Consider the following 24,467-nt stretch of genomic DNA (forward strand, 5'->3'; position numbering starts at 1 on the left):
TGTCTCAATTTGGGAATCTATTCAAATCGGAGGCAAATACTGACACAAAAATTCTTGAAGATTGATCCAGTTCGAAGCGTGTTGTGCATGGGTTTACTGTTCAACTTGCAAGTAATTTGTAAAGCCAGAGTCAGTCTTGACTATGAAACATTGTATCACTGTGATTGGAATCAATAGTTCTTGCACTGTCATTTGTCACATATTTACAAGCTTGAAAAATAGTTCATTTTGTCCTCATCCCATAACTCAAAAGATTGAATCAGAGCCCTGGAGGGATCTGCCAACAGGACACATTCATTACTGATCACCCGCCTTGGTGAGGCTATAATCACAACCACACCAAAAACAGAATATAAATAAAAATTAAAGCACTAGTCATTTTGTACACCCTTAAATATTTTCAGTTTCAAATATTTAAAAGTCTGCTGGGAGACTTCAATCACCTTGGTGACCAATCTCAGTGAGTACAAAGAGAAAATTCGTTGAGGCTGATTTTCGCATCACACTCTCAAAACATTCAGAGGTATCATTTTTTTTTCTAAATGAAAAAAAATCAAAATCTATAGTTAATGGTCCAAAAACTTCATAAAGTATACTTCGTCCAGTCACCTCACATATAGTTCATAAATGGCCTTCTATTCCCATGAAAGATTTGTAGAACACATTTAAAGATAATGCTTTCAATTTTAAGATAAAAGATTTATGAATGATAGAACTTGTGTCTATGAAATCACTAATCCCAACTCTCTAATATTTCAGATGGAAAGCTCCATAAAACGAAAAGACTGCCCATAAAATTGGACTACACCTGCTGTCAGAGACAATCAGTAATGGAATTGCAAAGTGAATATTGAAAAGGATGTGAGACGTGAATTTTGGGTTATAGGAACGTGTTTTAAGTCCTCTCTACTCCACTTTTGGATTGATAAAGTATTAATGGTTAAAGGGCTGGAGGAGCAATTCAGTTTCTTTAAACAAGTCCCCAGATATTAACAGATGAACATATTGTTCAGCAAATTTAGTTGCTAAAATAACCCCAAATCCTAGGTTGCTAGCTAGTTTTTTTTTTCAGGCGTTTTTCTGACTAAATTCAACCTATGGAAGATCAATCCATTTCTCAAGTGTCAGCCTGAGCCAATCTAAAACCTCTGAGTTTCCTTCCATATGCTCAGTTGAGTGGATCTGTTAAGATGTGGCCTGAAATTCCTTTTGGTAGAAGAAGGTTGAAACTAATGTCATGCAACAGTCATTGCCTCCTTAAAATCCCTTTAATCTGTAACTTTATATTTAGGGTCTATGACTTTAGAACCTAATAAAAAATATTTTTACCATATTTTTTGTGAGGTGACCCCATTTCCTCCATCAGCATCCTCACTGAGAATGGCTGAAGTTCTATTAGAAGTCATGCTGAATTTGAGGATTTAATCTATTTTTGTGCACTGGAAAAGAAGTGAGAAGGCAAACCTCACAAAGATGGAGACCTGAACTTGAACCTATGGGCATTAGACAGAGAATTCTTGGTGTCTGCCTATCCATGCCTGTCGTTTTGGAAAGAGTGAGTGGTAACCCAGGAGACTCGTATCCTCTGCAGCCCATTGGATTAGGGATAATCGCTAACCCAGAGGTGCCCCATCCATCCATAAACTAATCAGTGATCTAGCATTGTGTGTCCTGGCTTGAAAAGATGAGTTGGGTAAATCAGATTCTCTCTCAGAATCTGAACTGAGATCTAGGATGAGAAGGTGTCAAGTGTGGGGGGCATGGGAAAGGTAAAACCTTTTATAGGGATGTGGCTGGAACAACCATTACTGGCCATGTGCTAGATGAGACAGCTTATCATGAGAAGAAAAGTACAGCCACCAGGTAGGGGATGCTATGAGAGAGAGAGAGAGAGAGAGGGAGGAAGGGAGAGAGAGAGAGAGAGAGAGAGAGAGAGAGAGAGAGAAGAAGTATTTTTGGGAGCATCCCTAACTCTGGGCCTTGCAGAAGCATAGTTGTGCAGTTTTGCTAGAGCCCCACGAAACCTCTCTGAAAACGCATGTCTCCTCCTTTGTTTGAAACTTGTTTGAATGAACTTCTGTTTCTTGGACTCAAAAAGCAGAATAAGATGTATTTCATGTTGTGTATGAGTCAGAGCTAACCTCTCGAGTTTGGGGAATACTGTGCCATTTGTTTCATGAGTTACTGACATGCTTCTTTGAGGATCAGTGCATACTGGAGTGTAGTTTTGGTGCATGTGTTTGTACCTCTTATACTCTAATAGGAGAGACAAAATATTCAGGTACAAACAATAGAAAAATGGCTGGCAAAATGAGTAAGATGTGCTGAAATAGGCTACAAATTACACTAATAACCTAAAAAACTAATTGGAAGCACCAAATATCCTACTGATAGAAGTACCTGACATATTCTGGGGACATGAGTATGACACAGCTAAAAGGAACAAGCATTTGGGGTGGATTCTAGGAAGAGAAACCTTTGTTCTTTTGGGCAAAAATCACAGGGTGGAGCCAACAAAATCTGGGTTTGAATTTTAACTCTGCCATGTACTGGCTGTGTGACCTTGAATAAGTTACTTGATGTCTCTGAATCTTAACTGTATTTGTAAAATTGCATTGATTATAACTTTGCTTACAGAGTAATGAGGATTAAATAAAATGATGTATGCAAAAATGGCATTGAATAAATAATGGTTTTTGTTTTTTTCTGAGACTTAAGGAAAGGGCTTAGTGTCTTCATCATGGCAGCTTATTTCCCTGTCAAAAATCTATCAAGAAGTTGATCACATATGCTATGTAAATAGTGCTTTTTTTTTGTTTTAATACAGGGAAACTCAAGAAATTTAGTAAGAATTCTCTCTGGCTCATTTCTGAAAGCTAGTTTGGTGGCAAATGTTAATGCATCCATTTTACTGATGAGGAAGCAGTTTCTTGAGATAAATGAAACCCAAAACCAGACAGCGATGGCATATTTGAAAATGAAGCTATAGAAAATTTGGGAGAAATATGCCAGACTTTCTCGAGCTTATTGGGAGGACCTGTGGTTGCCGCAAACCAGAACCACTGATAGACTGTTCAGTGGTGTGACTGTGGGATCTGAGAAAGTACTTGTTGTTCTTGTTTTGGGCAGTAAGTTCAAATGTTTAAGCAGCAAACTTCCTATGAGGATATCCACAAATGGTCTTTATTACGCGATTTCAAAACTCTGTGCTTATCTACTTTAAAAAGGCATTAGGCTGTGATCATTAATAATACTTTAAGCTTATCACGACCATTTCTGATATTAATCTATGTATGTGCTAATTCCTCATCTGCCACTCTTAGCACTTGAATCCCTTGTTAAGTCCTCACCCACTTCATTTGTGAAGACAGGTGGAAGATAATCGCTGAATGCATATTCCTTTGTCCTCTCTCTCCTAAATTTCATTGTCATGCTTAAAGATGCCAATTGCCCTTGACATTTGTCTCTGTGCACATGAGAACATTTTTATTAATGGCTGAAATAATATATATGAGGAAATGCTCATTATTTACTGTTCCTTCTGCCTTTCTAATTTGCTGCATCCTCTTTCTATAATCTGACTAATTTGTCCTGGGACAAAAAGTCATAGTGCATTAGTAAGAGCAGAATTCAAAGAAATACATACTAAAGAAGGACATAAAGGAGGGCACTCAGCGAGAACGCAGTTATTATTGCCATATGGGTTTGGATTTGTGGCAGTTATGTGGAAAACCTTAAGAATATTTCCCCAAAATCAGAAGACAATGTGATGTTGTAAAGCATCAGCATATAACGAATGTGGTCAGCTGGCATGGAGATAATCCACCTACAGAATAACTGGAGGACAAAGAATCAAGTTTAGTCCAAGGGACACATGTTAATCTCAAGATGGCCAGATTAGAATGTGATTGAATAAAGAAAGGCGGAATGAGATCTGCTGAATGTTACTGGGTCTGAAGAAAAGAATGTGTGGGTCAAAGGAAGATAGATGATCTGCATGTAGGTAAGAGAGAAGAACCCAGAGCTGAAGGTTGCGTAGCATCTTTCAGCATGGCACCCTGGCCAAAGAGTGCTTTGAGTGGAATCCCTTTGTAAATTCATTCAGCAAAAGTTATTGAACTTTACTCTGGACCATGCACTGTGCTAGGTCCGGGCAAGTATGGAAGAAGAGGGATGAGCTCCCTGTTTAGTCTGGTTCCTTGGTTTATATAAGCAAAACCTTTTTCTCCTGCTCGCCTGACATTATCTAACATACCACTCAGTTTATATTAATATATTCTTTCTGTTCTCCCCTGCAACAAATTGCTAGTGTCATCAAGGTAGAGATTTTTATCCAGTGTTACCAGTTTATTGCTACATCTCAAGTGTCTAGAACAGTATCTGGGACATGGTGGGTGCTCAGTAAATTTGGTGAATAAAAGAACCAGAAGTAAACATACAAGTAAGGAACTAAACCTTCATAATAAAGAAAGCTACAAAGAAGAGAAATAAAACACTCAGAGAAGTCTTTCTCTTTACCTGTATAAGCCACTTGTGACTATTCTCATTTTAGTGTATATATTTCCATCCACAAAAATTTATAAATGTGCTATCCAATGCCTGCTATTTCAGAAGCAGCTTTTTCTTTTTACTTAACAATATATTGCATATCTATTCCAAAATATAGCTTTATTATGGTTTCATAGTATTCTATTGTTGGCTTATGCCATAAATTATTTAAGCAATTCCCTATTGATAAACTTTTAAGTTATTTGCATTGTTTTCTATTACAGACAGTGCTATGTGGAGCCTCTGTATACAAGTATCTTAACACACTTATTTGATTTTAACCTTATAATTAATTCCTAAAGGTAAATTCACTATGTTAAAGAGTATGTACATTTATATTTTGATACATAATTTTAAATAACCTCCAAGAATATTACAATTTGTACTCCTAACACCAGAGAAACAAAAATATCCATTTCTCTCCACACCTACCACCTCTTAGTATTATCATTCTTTTTTATGTTTGTTATGTTTGCCAATATGATCGGGAAAATTTGCCTTCATCATTGTCTTGATAAACATTTCTTTGATGTCTATGAAGGTTAAACATCACTATGTATATTATAATACCTGTCAGCCATTTGCATTTTGTGTGTGTGTGTGTGCATTGCTTGTTCTTGTCTTTTGCTCATTTTTCTACTGTAGAGGAACAATCTTTTGAAACATTTATTATGAAATCTGCAGTTTTTGCACATTGGCCCATATTGAAAAATTCAATATAGAAGACCTAAAAATGTAAGGTATTTATTTGCAGAAGAAATGAAAAGTACACATTTACGCAGTAAAGCGGCATGACGTTAGTCATTTGATAGTAGCAGTATATTTCCTAAGAATGATTGCATTCTGACTTCAAATATCTACTTCAATTCAGCCTTTTATGTTTGGCACAATATCCACTATTGTAAACCTCGATGGCAAGGTCGTAGCTACACTGAAATAGCAGGGAGAGGACACCAGTGCTGTCCGGAGTGAGATTAAAGAATAGTTCACGTAAATGGCAGCAGCTGGGATCCCATTTCTTCAGGCTGTACTCGAGACACTGAGCATCACAGTGCCCTAGCATTCCGGACGCACTTGGGAGTTTGCGTGTTGCCAGATATGCCTATCGACTGCCAGGGCAGAAACGCCCAATTTCTCTCAAACTGAGCTTTTTTTTGCAGATTCAGGAGCAGTGGCGGGGAAAAGCATTTATGCTAGTCGCATGTGGCTCTGTGTCTGTTACAGATTGTTCAGATCTCTCAGTCCCACCGGAAAACCTATAAGCCTGATGCTAAGTTGTCTCCTGTGTGTCATTTTGGCTCATATGGCTTTGCTCAGCGGGTCATCTTCCTTTTCCGTCCTTAGAGAAGCATATGAAAAGGCCCTCTTGAAGGACAAACACAATCCCTAAATACCCCAAGGACCCCTGTCCTATATCCATGCATCTCCTTTCCAACTAGAGTGAAGAGTAAACCATGCCTGGAAGCTCACAAGTTTCTATTTTGTCAAAACCATAAGGGAAGAAAACTTTGGAGTTGAAATTATCCCCTTTTTGTCTCCTACTACTGTGTTTCTTCCCTTCCATGTGTGTCTCATGAATCTTAGGCCCGAAGTCCTGTCACTAAGTGGGCACTTGCCTCTCATCTGTGTCACTAACCTCCCCTGGGATGTGGGCCAAAGAGTCACATCCCAGGCAATTCCATCCCAGAATTTAAAACGCAGAAGAATGTTTGGTTGTCCATTTTTTCATATATGCATTAAAAGTTCAAACATTCTGGGTGAACATTATAAATGTGACCATTTTTTTTCAAAATAATAGATATAGATTATACACAAAATATATATAAGAGATCTCTATACTAGAATAAAAAGTAGACATGCATGTGCTTATTTATTGTTAAAGAATTAAAAAATTCTTCTATATATTTAAAGTTCGTCCTCCCCAATTTGACTCTATTCCCCTGAGACAGAAAAGCTTTTCAGGGTTTCACTTGTCATCATTTCAAGACCATACAGGCATCTGTTCCAAAGTTATTATTAAAATTGCTGAAGATGTCCTCTAGCATCCTCTCGCAGATTCAAAGAATCACTTCCCTTTGTGTAGACTCTTGTTCCTTATTTGGAAACACTCAATAGTAAAGCAGGAAGCGGCAAACACGGGCCCCTCTGAAATGTCTGAGTGGTATTCCATCTGGTGGCAGCAAAATAAATAAATAAAATTATGCTGGCGACGAAACATCATTTACATGGACACTCAGGAAGCAAAGAAAGGCCATCCACTCTGGGACTTTATAACAAGGCACATATTAACGTTTCCTTCTGTCTCAAATGAAGGGTTAACTACACTTAACAAGCAGCCACACGATAGGGCGGTAGGTCTGAAGAGCTCCATTCGTGGTTCCAATACGAAGGTCGGATGCCTTCAAGGTGGCTGAGGCAGTGGGGCGAAGCCCAGAAGATTCCTCCTGAGACTCACAGCTGGTGTCTATGTGCCTCCTTGCACATGTGTCTCCTCCACCTTAGGCCAGAAGTCCTGTCACCAAATTGGTGCTTGCTTCTCATCTGTACAGCTGACATTCCCTGAGATGTGGCAGTAGAGGTTACTCTCACCTTCTGGAAATGGCACTCATACTTGCCTCCAAAATGGCACATTTCCAGTCATGACTGGATGTGTCTGTAGATTTTCCAAATAGAAACTCACTTAAACACACTGAAAGTTTTAAAATACTGCTGACAGCAGATGACTAATAGCATTTTTTTTTTGATGCCCTCTTCTCATCTCTGCCACTGGGTATGAACTCACTCTCTCCGCTTCCCAAAATGTCCTCTTGTTTTCTCTTTGACATTTCTGGCCCAGTTTAAGTCCTCCTTCCTTCAGAGAGCCCTTCTTGAAAGAGTATTGGATTTAGAGCCAGAGGGAGTGCATTTCTTCTGCCAGGTACTAGCTCTGGGGCCGTAGGCAAATAACCCAAAGTCCTTGAACCTGTACAACAAGGGCAAAAACAATACCTGCTTCTCAGGGTTGTTGTACAGATTATAAAGTAATATTGAATGGTAATTGTTACAGATGAATAATGAGTACATGAAGATCCTTGTACTAGTCTCTCTGCTTTTGTGTATGTTTGAGCACTTCTACAATAAAAATCTTTTCATGAAAGGTATTGTATGTAAAGCACCTAGCACATAGTAATAATTCCTATTTCCCCTTGCCTCCCCAGTGTTTGAATCTTCACTCTCTTCCTCTTCCTCAGAGCTTTCATTGTACTCATTTCTACCCAACAGCAACCTGCGTATCTCAAGTAGCGAATATTCCAAGGACAGCTGGGAGCCCAGGACCCCGGCCTCCATCCTCAGCTGCTCTGTGCTCCTTGGTGCGGATGTCAAGGAAGATCTAGCAAGGTGGATGCCACCAGGCAAAGGAGGCCTTGTCATGCCCTGCAGCTCTGCATCCAGACCCCAGTACAGGCACCCTGTGAGCCCAGCCCCACTAGGGCGTCTGTAGGGCTCCTTTCTCCCAAGTGAGAGACCTTAATCTTTTCTCTGGGCACATATCCCAATTTTGCATTTTTAGATAAATTTCACCCTCATAAGGACAAAAAAAAATATCGAAGGGAAAGCGCTAACTTTTCCCCAGGGCCTAAAGCAGAGCTAGTCTTAGCTGCTCGCTCCAGGCTGCTGGAGAGATGGCCCCTCAGCCTTCCCCGGGAAAGGTGCCTTGCTCTTCTTAGGAACCAGGGCACTCAAGGAACAAGCCTGAAAATGGCAGAGTGTGGCAGCAAGCCAAAAGGAACAAAAGAGGGAACTCTTCAAGAGACTTATCTCTCCTTTCCTCACTCCTCTTCACTGTGGCCCAGGGAATGTTCTCTTACTTGACACCCTGTTCCTGGGAAGAGGCAGAATGTAAGACGGGGGTGGGGGCAGAAGGAGCCTTGAATTTTTCCCAGAAGAAACCAAAGCTTAGGGTAAAACCACTCACGTTCTTTCTGTCAGAAACCAGGGAGAAAACATACTGGGTAGATTAAAGAGCAGTGCGATAGGAAATGTGGCATTGTAGTAAAGAGTGTGACTCCATGTTTTGATGTATGACGGCTAAGCACGTTTAAGCCTCACCCCTCTCTCTGCGCCTTCTGCCCCACCCCTGTGCGAGCTGATGAGAAAGCAGATGCTCTCTCCTCCAGCAACAGTGCCAGATTCAAACCACAGAAGCCCTGCCCTCCTGGGGGAATCCTCACCCGGCCCCACCCCTAACCTCATGACCGCCCCAGGCGGGTCTCCCCTCCCTGCTCTCTCTAGCATTTTCAGGTCATTTTGGAAGGCCTTTCCTTCTCTTCCAAGAGAAAACTGGACTATGTAAGTAATAATTTTATACTCTCTTGGTGTGTGTGTAGCATCACAGATGTCAACATCTGAACCAAATTTTCGGTGAAGATTCCATTTCTAAAGAGTGGCTTCCATAGGAACAAAAGGGAGGAATGGATAATGTTGGCATTAGTGATTTCTGAGCAATGAGATTATGAGAGATTCATTTTTCTTTTCACTTATCGGTTTAGTCTAATGCAGATGTCAGCAAACTTTTCCTGTAAAGGACAACATAGTAAATACTTCAGGCTTTCTGGGCCATATGGTTATAACTGTTCAGCTCTATTCAACACTCAACTTGTAGTGTGAAAGCAGCCACAGACAACACATAGACAAATGGGCTTATTCCAATAACATTTTGTTTAGAAAAATAGGCCAAGGATCAGATTTGGCCTGCAGGTAATAGTTTTCCAACTGTGGCTCTAATGTTTATATACTTATAGTATACTACTTGCATGATTAAGAAATATAAACATTTATAGAAGTAAAAAAATTGGGACACATTGTAATCTTAGTTAAGACTTAATGGCTGGCTCTTTGGGGGATGATAAAAGGAGATGAGTAGAGCTAGAGCTGTCCTTCTCCTTAGCTCTGGTTTCTGACCCATGGCTGGCTTACTTCTAGAGGGAAGTGGGTAGAGTCCTAGATTGCCCTGCCCTTCCACCATGAGATGCTGCTACCCTGGCTCTTCAATCCTGTCAAAACTAATAAGTGCTGCAGTATCATAATTTGTAATCCAGAATAAGAATGTACATGCTAAAAGAGATCAATTGATCCCAGCTCTCTAGTAGCTATATAATAACTCAGAGTGTCTTGGAGAAAGCTTCCAATAAATTCAACATGGTATCATTGACTCACCATGACTTGGTTTTCCTTTTCTCTGGATTTAGGCTTTTCTGATTTGTTTCTGCTGACAGGGCTGGGACCTTTCGGGACAATGAGATGGGGCTGAACAGCTCCAGAGGAGTCTACGCTTTGCCCAGCTACTCTGGGGAATTCCCACCACTGTTCATATTTCACCAGGGGAAAATGCCGACCAGCCTTCCAAAATGCTGCTTTGGCCCTGGCCACATTCACAGGCCTCAGTCATCTCTTCTGAAGTGTATTTCTCTAACCAGCAGGTTTCCTACGAAGAAAACATCAAGTGTGGCAGAAATTGTCTTCCTATAGGGAGTACAGTGGTAGAGCAGGTGCTTGAATGTGGGAATGTCAGGGCTCAGAGTGAAGGCAATTATTCTCCCCCATGTAGCTCAGCAGGGAAGAGAAATTAGCAAGGAAAAGGCAGGCAGCTGCTCTTCCCCGGGTGTCACGGCAGCTGCGATGAGAGGGCACCAAACACACCTGGGCACACGCAGCCTGTGCTGGCCCCAGCAGGCTTCGTGGACCAGTGCCCAGGATTCTGAGATGTGCTGCAGAGACCTGTGCCAGGAAGGAGCTGGAGAAAGACTGATCACTTCTGGACTCTGTGCAGGAGTTGTAGGTGAAACCAGAAAGGAGATGCTTAGGCATCTTCCCCAGTAGGGACATTTTTCACAATTAATGCAGAAGCATTATATCCCCTCCCCTCTAGATCCTCATCCATCCAGGCTCAATTTTTATCCAAATCAAGTGACAAAAAAAGTTGTGCTCTCTTCCACTTCCTATTTTATAAGCCAAAAGATAGGACCCCCAAACTGTTACCTAGTGGGAATGGAGGTATTTCAGTAGGATGGCCTCCCACCAGGTTTCTCTCAGTGAGGGCAGACAATCAGTTCAGCCTCCTTGGAAGCACACACTGTCAATCCCAGCAGGAGCCTGGTGGTCAGGCAGGTTCAAGTTGCTCTTAGAGCTTTCCTGTGTGAGGACACCTGGTCCTCCTCTGCCCTTTGCACTGTGCAGCATGGGAAGGGTTAAAAGATTCTCCCAGGGGCCTGAGAGAAGGGGAACTGTATTGACCCAGTGGAAATGCGGATTCCTAATGTGGGCACTTGTCATTTCTTTGAGGCTAGGCAATCCTATGCTGGATTTTAAGTTTCCAGAACTCTTTTGTTTCAAAGTCAAAAATGAGAACTCCATCGGTTCCTGCAAGGATTCAGTTCCTAAGTACATTAGTGACTGCATTAGCTCAGTGTTGTGACACACAAACCTCCAAGTGTCAGTGGCATAGTACAGTATGAATTTTTTCTCATACGTGTGAAAGTCCAGTGCAGATGTTCCTGGCTGGTGGGTGACTTTCCTCCACATGGTCATTCAGGGATCCAGGCTCCTGATACTTTGTGGTTCCTGCCTCATCGGGGTCTCGGAGTCCTCTCCTGTCACTGACAGACAGGGAACAAAGTAAGGAGAAGGGACATCCACTTATTATCCACTCACACCTGGAAGTGACAGATCACTTCTGCTAGGGCATCTTAAAACTGTTTCCAAGTCTTTTGGGATTTATTCTCTCCTTTTTCCTCAGAAAATTCCTGTGGGATAGAAGGTACACAAAGCATGTTCAACCAGGTATCTGATATCATGTAGCCAACTCAGAATAGCACTAGGACCCAGATGTCCTAATGTCCCAAATGTTCCCAGAGGCCCCTATGTCTTGACTCTCAGGACCTAAATTTAACTTGACCGAGCTCCTTCTATCATCTCTTTCTCAATCCATCTCACCCAGGAAACTCCTGTTCAAAGGACCTTGTGACACCGAGCAATGGACCGTTGAGATATCGTAAGAAATACATACTTGGTCTTTATCATCATTTCCTAACGCAGAACTTCCAAAATCCTTGAAATTTTTTGAGTGCTAAGAGTAATGGGAGCATCTTTTGTTATTCATAACAAGCCCCCTTCTTCTTTCAAACCTGCCACTTTGCCTAAAACACAACTGGTAAGTCCTATACACCACCTCCATGTGCCATAAGTAAATTTGTTCAGCGACATTTACATGACACACGTATGTCTCTTTGCATGGAACTGATCTAGCTGTGAAATTCTGTGATTTTGATAAAAATAAAAATATAATTTCTTTCTTTAAAAAAAAACAAACAAAAAACAAGCCCCTTTCAACCATAAAGTTACCTTTATCCTCATAAGGCGACTCTTGGTGAGCCCTAGATAGCTTCAGGATGGGGGCTGGTTGCCAGAGGAACCAACCATGTGATTAGAGGGTTGGGACTTTCAGCTCCATCCCCTGACTTCCTAAAGAGGGGTGAGAGGCTGGAGATTGAGTTTGATCACCAACGGCCAAGTATTTAATCAATTAAACCTCCATAAAACTCCCTAAAGATACTGTTTGGAGAACTTCTGGATTGGTGAACATACGGAGGTGCTGGGAGGGTGGTGCACCCAGAGAGGGCACGGAAGCTCTGGGCTCCATCCCCCACACCTCATCCTACACATCTCTTCCATTTGGCTGTTCCTGAGTTGTATCCTTCATGATAAATCAGCAATCATCATTAAAATGCCTTCCTCAGTTCTGTGAGCCATTCTAGCAAATTATAGAACGTGAGGAGGGGGTTGTGGGAACCCTCCCCAACTTTATAGCAGTTCAGTCAGACTTGCGGTTGGCATCTGAAGTGGGGGTAGTCTTAGTCTTGTAGGACTGAGTCCTTAACCTGTGCGGTCTGTGCTAACAATGGGTACTTAGTGTCAGAATTGAATTGAATTGAATGACACACAGTTGGTGTCTGTAAAGTTGGAGAATTGGTTGGAGAGTTCGTTGATGTGAGGAAGGAAAAAAACCATAAGGGAAAAAACAACCATCCACCAGCCTTCTACCCCCTTTGCTCCCTATATACCCTTCAACAGCAATGGATCAGGAAAGTTTTCTTCAAACCATTGTGATTAGAAATGCTCACAGCTTACCTGGGCAAACCGTCCTCAGTGTAGAAAAAAGAAGGATCGTCACAAATCATCACACCCAGTCCTCGACTCCAAATCCTTACAAGTCAAGACACCTCAGCACCTCATTACGGATGATGGATGGGGCCAGTGAGCACCTGCTGCAGAGGACCATGTCCATTAGAGGAAAAGAATCACCGCTCCTTAAAAGTCACATGTGTCCAAAAGGTGAAGTTCACCCTCATGCTCTCCTTAGGGAAAGAGGGAGGTTGCCACTCCTAATGTGCTGCCCGCAAGGGCCTTTATTGTCCTGATTCTTGAGATCCAGGCGGATAAGAGACAGCAGGACTGAATGTGCAGTGTGGACTCTAAAGCCCGTCATCCTACATTCAAAGTCTGGTCTCACCACATACTAGCTGTGTGATCTTGGAGAAAGTATTCAGCTCTCTGTGCCCTAATTTCTTATCTGTAAAATGCAGATGATAACCTTTCTTACAGGGTAGCTGTGAGGATTAAATGTGTGGACAGCATGAGACACTCTGACCTGTGTCTGTTACATAGTTAGAACAGCAGAAGCCTTTGCTATTTTGTAATGAGCATGATTTGCCAGGTCTGTCCTATCAACTAGTGGTGAGAAATCAGCCAGAGTGTCAGGAAACTCTTGCTTGGCCTTGCATGCTTTCTGATACCTGAGTCTTTTATTGGGCTCACTTGAGCCTAGTTCAGTCCAGGGGGGAGAGGAGCAACAGGGAGTAGTTACCTCTGCACCTGGTGAGTGGCTGGCTTGCTGTACTCCTGACCCTTTGTCTCCCATATAATTTATTGTTCAAACCCAGGCTACATTTGAGAGTCCAGTAGTGTTAAACAGAAGGGCACACACTATTAAAAGTGATAAACCAGGAATGTGCTAAACAAACCAAGACACACACTTATGGTCACCCTAATTGCTGCTGATTTGATGATTGGCTATTTGACTTGCTGCAGCCCAAGGTAATAATTATGATATTTAATACAGCACTTCACAGTGTACCAGGTGCTTATAAATATTGTCGACTACTTTTACCATCTTTATGAAATAGATTTTATTCTTTTCCCCATTTTATAGATGAGGCTATGGAGGTTTATTGATGTACTAAAATTATAAAAATAGTAAACAGCCACCATGTTATGTTTGCCCTACTTCCCAGTGTCTGAACACCTTTAACAACGTTGGAAAACCATTTGGCTGAACTGTCTGGTCCACGTGATTTTGAAATTCCCTTTGTTCATCCGGTCTCTGACCAAGGATAAGTCCACATTTTGTCCTCATAACAAGGCATAAAACTAAATTTAAAAGTTATTAAGATAGATGTATGTGTTATTTATCTTTTTCCTAGACCATAATATAGGGGAAAATGGTTTTTGGACGGAAAGAGTTTAAACTCTGGGCCTGCCAATCATTAGCTGTGAGGTCTGGCTTAAGGTTCTTGCATTCTTTACACCACAGTTCTCATGCCTATACGTGCTCCTGGAATTGTGAGCATTTTCCCATCTGTAAAATGGGAATAATAACATTTGTCTGGTTGTAAGGATTAAATGACACAGGATAGGCAAAGAGTTTAGCAAACAGTAAGTGCTAAAAATAGCTATGATTATTATTATGATGATGATTTTAATTATTAAAATATTACCCATAGGTCCAGAGAGTGAGACAGATGAACGAATAGATGAACAAATAGTTAGGGCCTCAGCAACCCAGGAGGCCCTAAAAGAAAATGTTCTGTGTCTTCCTGTTTAAAAATGTAGCCTATACTGGCACAAATATGCAAAGATACATACACAAAATTTTCATTACATTATTTATAAATGCATAAAGCAGGATATCTGTGACTTTGGCTACCTGATCATGGTGTGCCTCACATCGAATTAGATGGGCAATCTACTTCCTTTGTGCAAATGGGAATACTCTGGGTCTGGTGCCCAGAAGTCTGATTGAATCAGCACCATGGAGAGTTAAGGAGCCACCAAGCCCCAGACCTGAGTCAGAGGCAGACTCAGTGCCCTTGGAACGAAGTGCAGTTTGGGTCCCCTAGAGGAAGGAACTTGCTACACTGCCAGAAGTGTACACTACAGACCTCCCTCCTAGACTGTTCCATGATAACAGTCAATGGGAACCTATGTCTCACTGCATGTAAGATGTAGGATGCTAATGGCCCACACTCTTCAAGAGTGAACATTTAGGCTACCACACCAGCCAAGGAACTCCTATGGCCAAGACACTTGCAAAGAGTAAAGGAATATGAAATGAATAACAGAAGAAGGTAGTTATAAATGCCAATTATAATCATGTGACAAGTTACAGAAATGAATATTGTAAGAGTTATGAGCCTTTCTTCCACATTTTGATCTAAATAATTTGCACGTGCGTTAGCCAACTTTTTCTTCCCTTTTTTCCTATTCTCCTGATATAAGATGTGTTAATAGCAGTTAGCTTATAGCTCGGTATGTAAATTATAAGCCATCAAAGAGGGAGCATGACTCAAAAGAAAAAAAGAAAACATCAGCCAAATGTGGGTAAAATGACTTCGTAATCTCTTTTGTGGAGGGGGTAGTGTTTTAATTGGATGGGAGACCTTACTTTGGTCTTTGTTTGGAAGTTATGTATGGTTAAAAGCAGTGCATATGAAAGCCACGTTGACAAGGGGTGGACTGTGTTGGCTTTGTGCTTTGTCACCTTTGCTAAGCTGGAACTTGTGTTTCCTAGAATTTCCTCTCCTGTGTAACTGTGGATTAGGGTTGGCCCCAGGAGATATTTATATAAGACTAGGGAAGTGGACATTAAGCAGCAGCCTTCTCATGTTCTGAAGGTGGCCACAGGGCGCTGTGACAGCACGTGCATTCTGTTGCTGATGTGCTGACTCACCTTGCCGGTGCAGGGCAGCACCCAGGCTCGGGGTTCCTCCAGCTCCCACTGAGTCTTCTTCACCTGCCTGGGCCAGGCATGCGCGCAGTCCCACGGATGCAGGTGTCAGCTTCTACTCGTCACCCACGTCATCAAGATAAGAGTCATCGAGAGACAGGATTCTAATGTCCCTTGATCTCTCTCATTTTGTGTCCAGTCTTCTTTTGCAACTGCTGTCACAGCTGACCCAGAGTGACTTCAGCCCAATGCCAGGTTCAGCAGCCTTGGAGGGACTTCTGCATTACTTCCCACAATTTTGAAAAGTCTAGTTTCTATTAATAATTCCTCATTCTGTACCACCAAGAGTGATTCTGCTTCTCTGATCAAACTCTGACTAATACACCATGGTTTTGCTTTTTGTTTAAAATCACATTCTAGTTACTAGCATGATGGGAACTGTGCTTCCCACAAGCTTTGGAGCTGGAAGACACTTGAGACAATGCCCATTTGAATGGGTTTCAAACTTTGCTCAGGTCTCTCTGAGACTCTTCTGGGCTCATAGATGGGGCTGTAGGTCTCAGCAGCTGAGGCTCTTTCACTCTGTTCAACCAGAGAAACTTTGTATTTACTTCTTTCACGTTGGGTTTCTGTTTAGCTTTCTTTTGCTGTCAAAGAGGAACTTTGTCTAACCTGCTTATTTCCCAGTTAAGGAACGAATGTCAGGGACAAAGAGTTCCAAAGTTAACCAGCTACAGAGTGAGATGCGGGGAGATATCAAGACTCCAGACTTTCATCCAAGAGTTCAGCCCACACATCTGTTGTGTTAAGAGGTTCTGCCAAGAGAACTCAGGTTCTACAAGACCAGTGGGATGCAGGTAGATCAGCTTCATAGACAACCCTGAAGGGGCTTCCTAGGATGCTGCTGGTTCCCTCCCAGACATGCAGGGGACTCTTAAAACCCTTATTCATCCTTCCAGGTTTCTGTAGCAGGACCCGAATGAAGAAGACATAGAGAAACATTCAGAAGTTATTTATTTCCCTATTTAACCGAGGTAGTTTATTTTCTTTCTTAAAGCAGAGACATCTTGTTCCCTTTAAATCCACTTAGACAAAAACTAGATGTTATTGACAGAAGGCCTGTGATATGCATCTCAGGTTTTATGTGGGGATTTTCATTTTGTCACATCCAGTTTAAGCCACCAGCCTAATTTAATTACAATTAATGAATCACCATTTACCCTGAGGCAAAACCAGGTTTTCTTGCTGAAGAGGTGTTCAGTGCATAGCATTCAAATTCATGACCTAGACCTCAAATTAACGGGCCGTCCATTAAGAATGGATGAGTGGCTTTGAAGACTGCGTTTATCGGTTGTCAACAGTGGTCTCTTGCAGTCCCCAGTGGTCCCTTTGGAAGAGACTAAGAGAATGGGAAGACACTGCAAAGGGAATGTCTGGGGCTACCTAGTGCCAAATGGGGTTTCATTAAAGAACAGCTTTGTCCTTGTGGGGGTGGACTGTATGAAGTGGTATTTAGTTTTGCCTGTCCTGGTTGTAAGAGGAGGCTCTGTCTCAGCTGCAGGATTTTCTGTAACCAGAAAGAAATCATCCTGCTGAGAAATTAGATCCTTCCCACAGCAGGGGGTGCTTCCATCCTGCATCTAACCCCCGGGGTCTTATTGTTGGAAAAAAGCTAGCGGGATGTGAAACAGAGTGCAATGGATGACAAGGTCACCTTTTGTAATCAATGGAACCCTGGGAAACCGAACTGCTGGTCACAAAGACTTCCCTGACTTTTAAATCAAGACAAAAGAGTAACTCCTTTACTCTCAATTTATTCAGTAAGGATTTGGTGAGCACCTACTTTGTGCCTAAACCTCAGGATATTTAGAAAACAATGCCAAGGAGTGTAGTATTAAAGTCTAAACATGAGGGCTATAGACGCTCCTGGGGCGGGGGAAGGAGGTTCGTCTTGGAGAGTTGTTAGTCGGGCTGTTGACTTTTCACCTGGTCTAATTGGCTGGGTTGGTGGCTCTTTCTTCCTTCAACTGCTCCGTTGGCCAAGGAAGGCATTATTCCTTGAAAGAAAAGGAGTGTTTTTAGGTAGAGGCTGTGGGAGCTGTGCTTCCCTGCTGGAACTCTGGCAGTGCAGGACTCAGATCCCTGAGACGGGCTGGCCAGGCACATCGGGGAGGAGGTGTAAGCCTGACCCTGAAAGAGGACAAGGACTGAGAGCAGATAGGCATTCCTGGTACTGACTCCAGAACGTACAAAGGTGGCCTGCAGCTGAGCCCGCAGAGAAGCAGGGCACTGCTCTGCCTGGAGAGCTGAGATCCTGCTGGGACTGGGCAGGGATGATTGCTGCGCAAGTCTCCCATTCGCAGTGTGCGCTGAGTGCGTGGGTGGCCGTGGTTGCTTTCAGTGCAGCATCGCTCTCCTGCAGTCCATCCTGATTCGGCTCCAGCTGGTTTTCCGCTTTCATCCTTGTTCAGTGTGGCGATGACTCCCCACAGCCTGTGCCCATAAGTCCCCATCACAGGCTCCGCACCGGCCTGCCCCAGACCCCTGATGTCTCCTCGCTCCTGGATCTCTGGCCCATCCCCTTTTCTCCTACGAAGCTCAAAATGGACTTGCAACACGTCCATGTTCCCTTCCAGTATCTACCTCCGCCACGTTCCTGCAGTCACTCCCTGATTCGAACAACTTCCCTCTGCAGGTTGGCAAATTACCCTGCTGCCTCTTTCCAAATTCTTCGTAGAAGTCGAAGCTGGCACATGAGAGTGAAAGTGGGAATGATGATCTGTATAGCCGAGGGAGATACACTCACGGTAAGAAATGAATTCAGGAGGATTTAGCTCAGCCTCGTCCCCAAAAGCCTCCTTGAAGACCTCTGACCAGCATCTCTCTCTTCTCTTTCTAGCATCCTATGGCACATCATGAGCCAAGTCTAAATGTCATATTTTAACACTTGATACATATTCTTCCATTTCACAGGACAGAGCAGGACCTGCAGGGTCATATGAACGTAAATAACCTGGTTCTTGCCTTCAAAGAGCTTATGGTCTTATTAGGGAGACATCATCGTCATCATCGACAATGGCACCACCCCACGCACACACACAATGAAACAGTGACACAACGATGCAAGAGTTGTTATGGGACAATATAGAACAGATGCCAAATGAGTGCTCTTAGCCTTAAATGTGTAGGAGCTAGGTGGAGTCAGAAGGTCTGCTGGCCTGATGGGCAGGACATGCTTTACAAGGGGGATTTAAGCTTGCTTTAAAAAGACAGAATTAGACAAGCAAGATTCAAGTTTGCCATGATACAATAACACCGCATTCTCTACTTATCGAAGGTTGTCTCCTCAGCTAGACTGCAAGCTTTTTTGAATGGAGGAGACTCGTCCCACGTTCTTTCTGGATCTTTCTCTCCTACATCAGCTTTACAATGAAGAATACCATGTCTTCTTGAGGTATATGCCAGAGACACACACTGAACTGATTTGAGTTGAATCAAATTAAGTCACACCCTGAGGCATTTGTGCTGTGTTTGTCCACACAGGAGAGAACTTGAGGTCTGAGGTCAGCTTTAGTAAAATCGGATCTTCAGTCAGTGAAAGTCAGGCAGCCTCTCGAGGAAATGCAAATGCTCCTTGCTTTGAGCAACGCTGGAGAAATTCTCCCTTCTAGCCCACACCTTTCTAGTAAGACCCAAAGGGTCTGTGCTAATAACTCTAACAATAATCATTGTCTGAGTATCGCTTTCCCTAAGGTAGAATTGCCATGAAGCTTAAGATTCATGGACTCTCACTTGTACAGACACCTTCTAAGACCTTGTACCTAATAATTTTCAATTCTTTTTCTTAAAGAGGGCCCTCCAAATTGTATTGGCTTCAATCCCAAGGATATCTGAATCTTCCCCTGGGATTTATCATTCATTTACTAAATGCTTTTTTTATGGAAGCATCACAATAGTATCATGAAGTAAATTCTATAGAATTTGGACTTTACCCAGAGTCCCAGAGAGGTTAGCTGACTTGCTCAAGGTCACACAGCAAGTTAATAATGATACAACTTCTATAAATGAGTTTCAGAGCAGAGATGAGATATTCTTGCAAAATATCCAAGATTGTACACTGGGGACTTTTCATTTCCTCTCCCAGGCAGTGAAAATGAGAACACATCTCTGAGTAACATCATGTCCTTTCAAAGCTACCTTTTTGCCTGTAAGTTGAGAAGCCTGGGGTTGTAGTCCTAAGTTAGCAGGGATGGGGATAGAAGGGCAGATACCAAATGGAATCATGTGATTATTTATTTTGTTGGTGCTTAAAATCTACCACAATCTCCATGTCATACTGCAGCAGCAAAGTGTTGCAGAAACTGACTTAATTTGAAGACATGTCTGGGCATCCAAACTTACCATTTCTGAGTTTCATTTTGTTTTCTGTCTTTTTTGTTCTAGGGAAGTCAATCATGTCTCATGGGAGACATGTTTCGAGCAGGAAAGCAGTGTGCCAACATGCAGTCATTTGTGAATAATTATCTACCCACTCATCAAACATTTAGTGAACATCTACTGTGAGATCCACCCTATGCTAAAGGCTGCCACGCACAGCCTCTGGCTATTTAGGCAACTATACCTTTTTCTGCAAACCCTTGGGCATTAGATCCCTTAAACTGAGACCCCATCAGAGGGCCAGGGTTGGGGGTAGAAGGATTCCATGTGTAGGAGGCCATGTGGCCAAGGCCCTCAAATGACTTTATCTTAAAATAAGGTTTTAGAGCTATCCTCATAATAAGAATGAGCAAAGACAATCATAATACATCTTGAAACATGCATCCCATTACCAGACCATGCAACCTATAGTGCACAATGCATTAATCAATTTTTAAAAATAAATCTTTCCATTATTTTGTAAATAACACCTTTATATATAATTGAAATTTTTGGCAAGTGAAGTGTTAATTTGTTAAATACAAATATTTGCAGCTTACCACATCTTACAGCCCTATCCTGACATTTCTTCACTGTTAAATGTCCTAAGAGCCCAGACCTCTATAGGTCTCTGAGAACTCCTGCTCTTAGAAGCCATTTGTCAGAAACTCCTGCCTATCTCCTTCCATATCACGGTCCCCTGTGCTCACCACATTCCTACTCTGGTCTCTGTACAATTCTTCTAACACAACTCGACCCTTCCGGCCCCAGCTTTAGCCCATGCTACTCCTGCTGCCTGGTAGGCTTCTGTGGAGCTGGCTCTGTCTCATCCTTTGCACCATAATTTAAATGTCACCTTCTCAGAAGCTTTTCCTTCACTGCTTGCTATTTTAGGTGTTCCATTATGCCCCTGGCAGCTCTCTGTTCTCCTCTTTGGTAACACTGATCACCATTGTATTTAAATAATTACTTGCATGGAGCCCATTCATGTGGTTTGGATACATTTTACCTTGGGAAGACCTGGTTAAACTTGGCCCAACCCCTAATTACACACTTCCTCCCATGTGTCCTCTGCCTCCATGTTCCCATGCTGTGGTGTGCAGTCAGGATTCTGTGTCCTGTCCCCCAGCATCTCATAACCTAGATGTAGAGATGTAAACCACTTCTTCACTGGTTTCCATCAAAAGAAAATCCATTTACCCTCAAATAGTTCCTATGTTTAGAACCTGATTAAAGATTTGGAACATCTCAGGGAAGGATCATGGAGTATGCAAACGATGTCTAATGACTCTCTGGTGCCATCCTATCATCTCTCTTTCTCCCTCCTCACCACTCGAGTTTAGAGTTAATGTCTTTCCTTTTGGGGAGCAAAAGAGATTGCAAATGGTTCTACCAACGTTCATATTCATTTACATATACACTCTACCTCTAGCAAGTGGGCATGTTATTGCCTCTCAAAAAATCACAGCGTTGTCTTAAAAGAGTTTGTGATATGCAGTTATCTCCATCTATTTCATCGGTAGGTAAGGCCTGTCTCCCCCACTTGCAGGTAAGCTCCAGGAGAGCAGGCACTGGGGCAATCCGGTTCACTGCTAAACCTCTAGTGGTTGTCTGACATAAATCATAAGCACTCATGAAAATATTTGTCGAATGAATGAATTAATGAATGGAATTTAATCCCTAAGGGTGAATAACATGCAGCATGAATGACCATGGACCATATATTACATTAAATGCTTTATTACATCTATCACTTTATTTCTTAACAACTCTATGATTTGGATGGATAGCTCTGTTGTTATCTTCATTTTACAGAAGAAAAAATTGAGGCTTAGTGATTGTTTCAATATTGCATTGTCTGTCTGTGCTGGAGCCAGCATGTGGATCCATGACTGTTGACCCTATAGCCTGGGATTTAACCACTTTGTTCTTTTGCTTTATTATCTCTACATAGATAACAAAAAAAATGATAGTAATAATAATGGCTATTCTTATTGAATCCTCTACTCTCCTTACTGTGATAAACACTTGTTAAAATTACTTTATTTCTACCAAAAACTTGTGAAATGGGTACTATTGTTGTTTCTGTTTTACTTATGGGGAAACTGAGGCTTGAAGGTATTCAACTAACCATTCATGAGCTATTTAGATAATGTTGAATATAAACCAATAAACAATCACAAAAATCCATGTATTAATAATTTCATTTTCCTTTGCCAGATTTAAACTATAAAGAACAGACCTTTCTAATAATATTCACAGAGGCAATTTTATACCAGAAGCTCTCTCAAAGGCTGGTCTCACAAATGACAGTCTCTCTGTTTCTGGAGGCTTTGTGTTATTTTCAACAATTATTTTTCATTTTCCTCTGCTGAGCAAGCCAATAATTGGTGACTTCTCATCTGGTCACTTCCCTGGATGACAAATAACGTTACTCGGAATTCCCCCATTGCTTTCTAACTCTCTCCAAGGTCGTTGGTCGAAAGCAACAAATAAAACTTTGATCACCTGTGTTCGTGACAGGGAGACTGGGCTGCCAAGGGCCTCTGGTTGCTTGGTGACAAGGCCCTATGGCTTCTGGAGGCTTTAGCTCCTCGGAGCTGCTGTGGGGACTTAGATCAGGCAGGGGCTATATTGGGGCTGTATTAGTTTTTCTTTGGCCGTTGTAACAAATTGCCAAAAATTCAGTGGCTGAAAGCAATAGAATATTATTCTTTATGCCTGGTGCATAGTCATTCATGTTGGCATGTTATTCACCCTTAGAGATGAAGTTTCATTCATTTATTCATTCAACAAATATTTTAATAGGTGCTTATGCTTTATGTCAGTTCTGGAGACTAGAAATCCAAAATCAAGGTGTCAGCTGGGCTGCACTCCCTTGGGAGGCTCTAGAGGAGAACCTTCCTTGCCTCTTCCAACTTTTGGCAGCTCCGTGTCTTCCTTGGTTTGTGACTGCATAACTCCAATCTCTGCCTCTGTCTTCACATGGACTTGTTCTCTTCTGTATTTTATATGAACACTTGGCATTGGATTTAGAGCCCACCCAGTTAATCCTGGATGATCTTATCTTGTGATTCTTAATTACATTCACGAAGACTCTTTTTCTAAATAAGATTACCTTCATAGGATCTTGGATAAGGACTTGGATTTATCTTTTTGGGGGACTACCATTCAGCCCACTGCAGTGTATATGCAAAGTTCTCTCTGCTGACTCCCATTTTTAGCATGGGGATGGCAAGAGACTAAGGGATATCATTAAAGTTGCACAGATGCTGCTGTGGTCTAAATGTTTGTAATTCCCCAAAATCTACGTGTTAAAATCTAAGCCCCAAGGTGATGGTATCAGGAGGTGGGGCTTTGGGAGATGATTAGGCCATGAGGGTAGAGCTCTCATGATTAGGATTAGACCCTTTATAAAAGAAGCCCCTGCAAGCTAGCTCACCCCATCCATCATGTGAGGACACAGTGAGATGGCACCCTCTTTGAACCAGGAAGCAGGTCCTCACCAAACACTGAATCTGCTGGGACTTTGATCTTGGTACTTCTCAGTCTCCAGAACTGCGAGAAATACATTTCTGTCATTTATAAGCTGCCTAGTTTATGGTGCTGTGGTATAGCAGCCCAAATGGGCTAAGGCAGATATTCAGCTTTTGAATATCTCAGCCATTACTTCCCCGACAATTCTTGAGCACCGACTGTGGTAGGCACTGGTAGTTCAGACCTTCCCTGCGCTCTACATTCTCAAACCCTAATCAGACAGACCGTCAAGAACACAAGTCCTTATGATGCAATGTGGCATGTTCTCCAAAAGAGGTGTGTGCAAAGGCCATGTAATGTGCCCAGTAAACATGTGAAGAAGGCAGGGCTGGCAGTGTAGACTCTCTTTACTGTGGAGGAAGCTAGGGCCAGAGACCCTGAACGGTCCAAGATCCCACAGCTTAGACTTTACAGAACTAAAGCTGGAACCCAGAACTTCTGATGATTATTCAGAGGCCACATGCTTCTGTCAGCTGAAAACAAACAAACAAACAAACAAACAAAAAACCCAAAACAAAGAGTTTTTCCTCTAAGAAGGCAGATCTTCATGTTCTTAGTGACATTCCTTTGAATTCTAGAAACTTTCATTACGTCTGAGGCTAACTGGTGGATCAGGTCATATAGACTGGTTGTTACCTAACATTCTTGCTTTGTGTCTCATCGATCTTTTTCTTTTTCTTTACTCCTTTTTCTTTTTTGAGTTAGGAGATGCTGGATATGAAAACCCAAGGTATAATATCTTTTGACAAGATATTTTCAAATAGCAATGAGACAGGAAAACAAGGTCCTAGGCCAAGAAATACTTTAAATTGTAAATTTACTGTAAATATGCTCCAAATTGACATCTTCTCAACCTCAAAGGCAGATACCTTGCTCTAGTCTGCCCCTCCCGCACCCTCTCCCACATAGGCTATTCCCTCACTCA

The sequence above is a fragment of the Propithecus coquereli genome, unplaced genomic scaffold (genome assembly GCF_000956105.1).
Source record: "Propithecus coquereli isolate 6110/MARCELLA unplaced genomic scaffold, Pcoq_1.0 Scaffold57, whole genome shotgun sequence".
NCBI classification, from domain to species: domain Eukaryota; kingdom Metazoa; phylum Chordata; class Mammalia; order Primates; family Indriidae; genus Propithecus; species Propithecus coquereli.